The sequence below is a fragment of the Emys orbicularis genome, chromosome 12, assembly GCF_028017835.1.
Source record: "Emys orbicularis isolate rEmyOrb1 chromosome 12, rEmyOrb1.hap1, whole genome shotgun sequence".
Classification (NCBI taxonomy): Eukaryota; Metazoa; Chordata; order Testudines; family Emydidae; genus Emys; species Emys orbicularis.
The window spans coordinates 513,943-522,045 of NC_088694.1; positions in this window are offsets into that span (position 1 = coordinate 513,943).

Here is an 8,103-nt window from a genome sequence, read left to right on the forward strand (position 1 = left end):
GCAGCACCATCTGCCTGCCAGCCCCGTTGCCACCAGGGTCGAGTCTGAACACAGAGCAAGGAGCGACTGTGGCCTCTGGATTTTGCCAACTCCCATGTAGCGCCGGAGAGCTGCTGACTGTCGGAGAGCAAGGGGACGGCTGCGATGGTCTCTGCAGGCAGAGGCGCCCCCCAGCAAATGAGCACATAGGGCAGCCCAGGTGTTCATTGCCCTGGGCCTGGGCCTTTCCCAGGGAGAGCTCTGCCGGGGGCGATGCAGGAGCCGCTCAGCACCCCAGGTACAGTTCTGCAGCTCCTCACAGCGCAGATTTACCAGCGGCCTCCATGTTCTTTGAGTCTCCAGGACTCCCCACCAGCCGGGAGCTCCCCCCACCAGCCAGTGCTCCCGCCCTGCTCCCCACAGCACCCCCTGCTGGGGCAGGCCAGGACTCCCCACCAGCCGGGAATCCCCCCACCAGCCAGTGCTCCCGCCCTGCTCCCCACAGCACCCCCTGCTGGGGCAGGCCAGGACTCCCCACCAGCCAGTGCTCCCGCCCTGCTCCCCACAGCACCCCCTGCTGGGGCAGGCCAGGACTCCCCACCAGCCGGGAATCCCCCCACCAGCCAGTGCTCCCGCCCTGCTCCCCACAGCACCCCCTGCTGGGGCAGGCCAGGACTCCCCACCAGCCGGGAATCCCCCCACCAGCCAGTGCTCCCACCCTGCTCCCCACAGCACCCCCTGCTGGGAGAAGCTGGGGCTGGAGTAGCTGGGAGCCCACCACCCCCACCAGCCAGCGCTCCTGCCCCGCTCCCCACAGCAATTTCAGATGGGAGAGGCTGGGTCTGTATTTTTTATTCTATTCTCAGGACTTGCTGGCGCAAGACGAGTCCTTCTCACCTCATCTGCTGCAGCCTCCCTGCTCTCTCGCCCTAAACAGCCAGGGAGCAGAGGGGTCTGTGGGTCTGCAGAGTGCGGCTGTCCCATGGGCCCAGAGAATGGGGATAGATCCCCTGGGAAAGAGCCCCCATCCCACCCAATTAACGGTGGAGAGAAGCTGGGACCCAGTGGGCGCGCAGCAGACGTCTCCTCCCGGGTGAGTGAGCACCACTCCTTCCAGTCCATTTAGGAAGCAAGTGAATCGAAGTGAGAGCGATGTCCCAGAGGGTTGGTGCGGCAGCAGAGCTGGGGCTGCGGCTCCGATGCTCAGGGGAGCCTGGCGGCTGGAGACACCATGGAAGTTGCATTGTGATCGGAGCAGCACAAACTCAGCAGCACTTTTCTGTCAGACAAACGAGAATCTCTGTGGGTCACCAGGGCTCCACGCACTGCCCAGGCGTCCCTGACCACCTTTGGGGGCCAGACCCTGTTGCTGCTTGTGGTGTCTCTGAGCCACGAGGGGTGCAGATAGCCCAGACCTGGCCTTCCCCTCCTTGTTGCTCCCTGTTCAGCCTCAGCACTCGGAGCTGGGCCTGCCCATTCGCCCCCTCTTCCAATGGCGCAGTTGGGCATGCCACCGGGGTCCTGAACATCCCTTTGTGCAGCTGGGGCAGGTTATCAGGAAAGAGTCCGGCCTGAATCCCCATCTCCAGACTGCCCTGAAGCCCAGAGGGACCCACTGGCCTCACTCTTGGCCCTGAGCCCCACCTGTGCTGGGACATGGGCGAGAGCCCTGTCCTGGGAACACCCTTCTCCCTGTGCGGAGAGCGTTTCCGTGCATTGCACCTGGCGCCCTGAGAGCAGCTGAGAGTCATTGCCGGCAAGCCGGGACGGACGCCTCCCAGATCTCTGTGAATGGGGCTGGCCCTTCTAGGAGAGCGATGCTAAGGAGGCCGGGGGCGGCAGCGCCCTGTCAGGCTGCTGATGCTGATTCCTTTCATCTCGGAGCTACTGGCTCGCGTCAGGGCGAGCTGGAAATGCCAGGAAGTGCTGCGGGCCGACCAGGAAGAGTGGCAGATGGTCAATGATGGATTTGTCACTTTGGATTCAGAGCGGTTTTAAATATTCAGCAGAATCAGAGGTGACAGCTCATGGCAGCAGGCAACATTCTCTGTACATTTCGCTGCAGGATCTCGGTCTCAAGGGGGCAGGGGGAGCTCAGCAGAGACCTTTAGACGTCACGGTGGGATTAACTGAGGTGGTGCCACCATGGGAGCCTGGCGCCAACGAGCCGTGGCCAGGCCTCACGCTCCTGATCCTGCTCCACTTTCCCCGCTGCACTGTCAGTGTGTTGCAGAAGCACAGCCTGCCACAAGCCCCCCCTGCTGGTACGGTCCCCCCAGGGGTGTGGGATAGCACTGACTAGGGCAGCCTTTCCCGGCCTCAGCACCACGCGAGGACTCCCATTGGCTCACGTGCTCGCAGTGTGTACGCTGCCAGGCTCAAAATCCCCGTGTGGGCCGCTTGGACAGTCGGGACCAGAATGATGCTCATGGACGAAACCATGGAAACGTGCAGGGCGCTGCCCTTGCCGCCTGCCCACATCCGCTTCATTCAGCAGGCGACTCTCTAGTCCCTTTCAGGGGGCGTCCCAGAGAGCACTGCTCCCCTGGCACTCTGCTGCCTGGCTTGCCGTCTCTGCCTGAACACGTGCCCCAGCCCACCAAAGCAAGGGAGAGCCCCATTGAAATCACATCCTCTCTTGTGGGGTGCTTTGCAAATGTTCCAGGACACAGTGCCAGGCCAGGAGACCACGTTGGGAGGAGCTCCAAGCGCCAGTGCAGCCAGAGGACGAGCCGCAAGGGGCCGGGGGAGCTCAGAGACATGGGCGCTGCAGACACCCAGCCTGCCATGCAGATGTGCAGTGTAGAGCAGAGGCGGCTGGGGCAGCCTGAGGGCTGGCAGCGGGTGCAGAGGGGAGTTAGTTTGCACTGCAGGAGCAGAGGGATCCCATTATGGTGAGCAGAGAGACTCCAACGGTGAGGATTGCAGAGACGGTCTGGAGACTTGCAAAGGGGGATGTCTGCCGCGTCTGTCGGGGGCTGATGGTGCTGGCCTGGGAGCAGCGTGAGAAGCAGGAGCGCACAGCACTAAGTCAGGCTGCTCAAGAGGCTTGATAATAGGAGGTGTCAGACAGAGGTTCTGCTCCTTCCAAGCTGCCGGCAGCCTCCCCAGCCCCAGCTCCTGACCCTGCTGTCTGCAGAGGGGCAGTGGCCACCAGCCACCTCACCCTAGAGACTTGTGCTGCTGGTGAGCCGGGGCCTGGGGGCCCAAGCCTTCCCACAGGGATCCGGTTTTTCTTGCAGCCAGTTTCCTCCTGTCTCCAGCACCACAGGGTGCAGCCCGGCTGTGACAGCCGCCCCGCCCCACTGGCGCACCCCGCCAACCTCACCTGCTCCAGGGAGCTCCAGGCTCCCGCCTTTCCCTGCTGAAGGACAGTGGGACCCTTCCTGCCTTCTGGAGCCACTCAGTGATGGCTGTACTGCAGAGTGGTGAATCTGCTAGCAGCCATCTGGGCCGTTCAAGGGCCAAGGATGTATTTATTATTCACGCCAGGTCCCAGCCGTCCACTGCCTGACAAAATTATCTTCCTGATGTTGGTGTGATTGGCTCAGGTGTCCCCGTTCAGGCTCTGACTGCAGGGCAGGGACAGGCTCCGACTGCAGGGCACTGCCAACCAAACTCATTTTCATCAGATTTCGTTAACAGCATGAGGCTGGCTCCCGCACCTGCCATTTAGCAGACACACGCCTGGTGCAGCAGCCTGGTTGGTGGGAGACTGGAGCAAGGAGACTGTCTCTTATTTTCAGTTGGTTTTGCCTCTTTACAGATGTGTCTACTTCCGTCTGTCCAGGTGTGCGTCTGTGGTTGCCATAGGAACGTAGGGAGCACCAGATGAGATCAGCCCCTGGGTCCAGCTTTCCAGGGCTCCCGTCTCCGACAGGGCCCAACACCGGATGTGTCAGAGCGAGGTGCAAGCACCCCACAGTCAGCAGACGAGGGAGACTCTGCCCCCCATGAAGGTCTCACCCTGACCCCTAATAGTCAGAGATTGGCTTCAGCCCTGATTAATTATGCTAATGATTTATATTGTTATCCATGTAAATGTCCAGTCCTGCTTTGAAGGTAGCTAGATTCTTGGCCACAGAGACGTCCTGTGGCAGTGAGTTCCACAGGGGAATCAAACAATGCCAGTGGCCGTTCCCTGGTGCCTGTGCTGGGGGACAGGGAGAACAGACGCCCCCTTTCTCACTGCTCTGCCCCATCCAGGACTGGATAGACTGGTATCCTGCCCCTCTGCTCCACCCCCTCTCAAAGGTACCAATCCCAATCTCTGCCAGCTCCCCCCATAGCAGAGATTTTCCAGCCTTGATCATTCTTGTTGCCCTTTTCTGACTCACCCCCTCCCCCCGCCCCCGAGCTCTGTACCATCCTGTGTGCGCCGGGGGCCCAGGCTCCTGGGAGGAACCAGCATGGTCCAGCACTGGGGGCTCATAGCAGCACCTGCGGTCACTGGCAAAGGGGGAAGAAAGAATGGACAGAGCAGCAAAATAAGGCAGTTCCCCCAGCCGAGACTGGAGCTGTGGCCCTGCTGTGCGTCCTCTGTATGTCTGCTGGCGGGAGGGCGGGGGGAGCCTTGCAGGAAGTGCCATTGTTTATGGAACTGCCTGGATTATCGAGCGCTGCGGTACAAAGTGTTCTTGCAGCCGGGCTTCCCCAGGGCTGCTAAGGATGGAGGCTCCCCAATGGGCACAGCAGCTGCTGGGTCTGTTCTCCCCGTTATCTACTCTTGGCACCCCGGTGAGCAGGGCAGCGAGGTCTCCATCGCCTGGACTCTCCCAGTGCCCTGTATCCCTTGCATTGAATCCTTTCTCCGGCTGGTCTGCACAGCAAGCCCCTTGCCTGAGAGCCAGTGCAGTGCCTGGGGCTGGGACAGAGATGGGCTGGCTGCATGGCCAGGCTCTGCACACCAGACCCAGAGGGGCTGGCTCAGTCTCTGCGGCTGGACACTTTTTAAAGAGTCTTTTTATGAGGCGTTGCATTTTCTTCCCTTGTGTGCATCTCATAACCATGCTGACTGCAGCGCCAAGTACCCCCTTCTGCATACAGGGTGTGTTGAGCCAGCCAGCAGCCCTTGCACCATGAAGTGCCAACACCGTCCCCTTGGTTTGGCAAGCCCTGGGGTGGGTGACTGGCCAGATGCCTTAGCCCGGCAGGGACTGGCCACTTGGTGCCAGCCCACCGTCCCCACAGGGACAGCCTCATAGCAGGCAGCGCTCCCGAGCTCTGGGCATCCCCCCACTCCTGCTCAGTGAGAGCCCTTTGCAACAGGACATACCAGGCAGGGGTCTGGAACAGTTTGTGCTGAGAGCCATTGACCCAAACTGTAAACCCTGGATATGATGGAACCACTTCAAGCCAGGGGGGGCGGCTGCCCCCCAGCACCCCTAGTTCCTGCCCTGTGATACCAGGAGCTCCTGCCATGCAAAGCCAAGCTGTGCAAAGCTCGCTGGGCCTGAAGCACCAGGCACCAGATTAAAAGTTGGAAATGCAAATACTAATCTAACTGGAGCGGCTAATATACCAAGGCCGCAGCAGGCTGAATCAGCAAGGGACAAAGCAATGGCAAGGTCAGTGGTGCAGTAAAACGATACTGAAATGAAGCTAGGAACATGGGCACAGAGCTGCCTCGAGCTACGCGGGAACCAGGTACCAAGGGAGAAAAGCTCAGAGCACCCAGCTGAGCTCATAGAAAATAAAAACCTCTGCAGAATTGGCCTGAGACCCACAGGCTACCGGCTGTGCTGAACTGTGCAGTGGAATTCCCCCGAAAGCAACAGTGGGAGAACTGCCTGGAGCCCCGTCATTCCAGCCTGGCACGAGGCTGGGCTGGGGAGAGGATTCTGCAGGCACCAGAAAGGAGGGAGCTGTAACAGGCTGGATGTCACTGACTCTCCCAGAGCCGAGTTCCTGGCCAAAGCATTACTGTGCTCAGCGCTGCACCCCACAAAACCTTCCTCTACTGGGTCCTGCAAAGCACCCAGTGATGAACACGAGCAGAAGAGTGGAAAGCTAGTGGCCCCAGCCCTTACCATGGACTCAAATCTGTGAGCATCTCTGCAGCAGACCAGCAGCAAAAACCCATTTACTTCCTGGGCGTCAGAGTGTTAACAAACTAGCCTGAGAATCAGGGCCGGCTCTGGCTTTTTTGCCGCCCCAGGCAAAAAAGCCTCCTGCTGCCCCCTCCCGCCCCCGGCGGGGAGCGCGGCAGAGGAGGGCGCCGAGCCCGGCTGCGGGCCCGCTCTCCCTGACCGGCCGGAGCGCCGGGGGGAGGGCGGCGAGCCCGCCGCGGCTCCGCTGGCGGCCGGAGCACCGGGAGGAGGGCGGAGAGCCCGGCCGGGGCCCCGCTCTCCCTGACCAGCCGGAGCGCCGGGGGGAGGGCGGCGAGCCCGGCCAGGGCCCCGCTCTCGGGCCGGAGCGCCGCACCGCCCCCGTCCAGGTGCCGCCCCAAGCACATGCTTGGTGGGCTGGTGCCTGGAGACGGCCCTGCTGAGAATTCAGACCCGGTGACTCCCCAGGACAGATCACTCCAGTGAGCCGCCTTCTCTTTTCCTTACTGTTCAGTGTGGTCCCTAGCTCCCCCGCCCCCCCGTCCGAATGGATTCTCACTCCGCCATCGCTCCCCAGCCTAACCTGGCAGCTGAGCTCTGCTCGTGAGACTCTCGTTTTAGCTGCATGCAGAGTGGGTCCCAGGATATCAGAGAGATTGCGGGAGGGGGCATGGCAGTTACTGGACTGGGTTCTGCTGGGGGGAAATTTCGAGCTTGCTCTTCTCTATGTATCTGGCAGCTCGTCTCTCTCCCCAGCCTTCGCGACTCCAATCAATGCCATGCCCCACCTTCTCTCTGACGTTAGCTGTGAGCGGAGGGGAACTTGCTGGGGATTCTCAGACAAGGGCTAAGGGCCACCTGGTCCCTAGCAATGGCCTGAGCTTCTAGTCATTTACTAAAAGCAGCAGGAGGGGACGGGGAAAAGAGCCGACTCCTGCTTTGACATGCTCCCTTCTGTGTGTGCTTGTGCACACGTGTGTGTTTGGGGGAGATGCTGCTTCGCACGCTGCAGCTATCACAGAGATTCCCGTCCCCATAGCTCCGTGAGTTTCCCGTCTTTGCCTTCATCACTCGGAGCGTTAACTGTTTCGGAGCCATCAAATGCTGAAAGAATAACAGCAGCCGAGCCCCATGGGAGAGACTTTGTCCTTCCTGATGGTGGGCGAAGCAGGGAGCTCTCATGCAAACCATGGCCTCTCTGCGCTAAGAGTCAGTCCAGGACATACCAGGCAGAGCTCAGATGCTTGATACTAATCATCCAGTTTGGGGCACTTATGATCCGGAGGGATTTGTGAGGAAATTGCTGTGAGCGTGGTGCACTCAGGTGCAAAGTCAGGGCTCTGTTACAAAGACAGATGGCAGAAAGTCAGCACCAGAGAAACAGGAAACAAATCAATGATTAACTGCCGCGCAGAGCCCCAGCCAAGCCAGCCAGTCTCCACGTGGGGAGGTAGCCAGTACTCAGCCGCCCCACCCAGGGACCAGTGCCTTGCCCATTCCCTGTGGAACTACATTTCCCAGAGCAACCTGCCCCAGCCAAGCACCAGCTGACCTGTCAATGAGCCTCTCCCTGCAGCACTCCCCAGGTGAACCTGCCTTCCCAACAGGGGAGTGCCCGACACGCGTGCCCCTGCTGTGTGGGGGGGGGTGACGTGGGCTGCCCACACAGGACCTGTCCGCAGGCCCCCCGTTAGACAGGCTTGGCCCGATGGGACCCATGCTTTGGTGTGGGCTGCTCCTGCCTAGCCGCTGCACTCCAGGGCTGGGAAACAAGGGTTTCAGCATGGGTAGGTCCCTGGCTTCTCCTGGGTTTCTGCTCCCTGCCCAGTGTCATGAGTGGCAGGGCCTCAGCTTCTCCAGAGAGGAGTGGAAGCTGTCAGTGCTCCCTGCCCCAAGGGAGGTTCATCGCCTGCCAGCAGTGGGGGCTGTAGCCAGGACCCCCTTGGCTAATGCAACGTTCACCCAGTTCCTTGCTGTGAAAGGGCCAAGGGAGCTGGGAGGCTGGGAGCTGCCGGAGAGGAGCCCTGGAGCATTGGTTTCTCTCTGGCTCAACGGCTGCTCCCTGGTAACGGGTGAT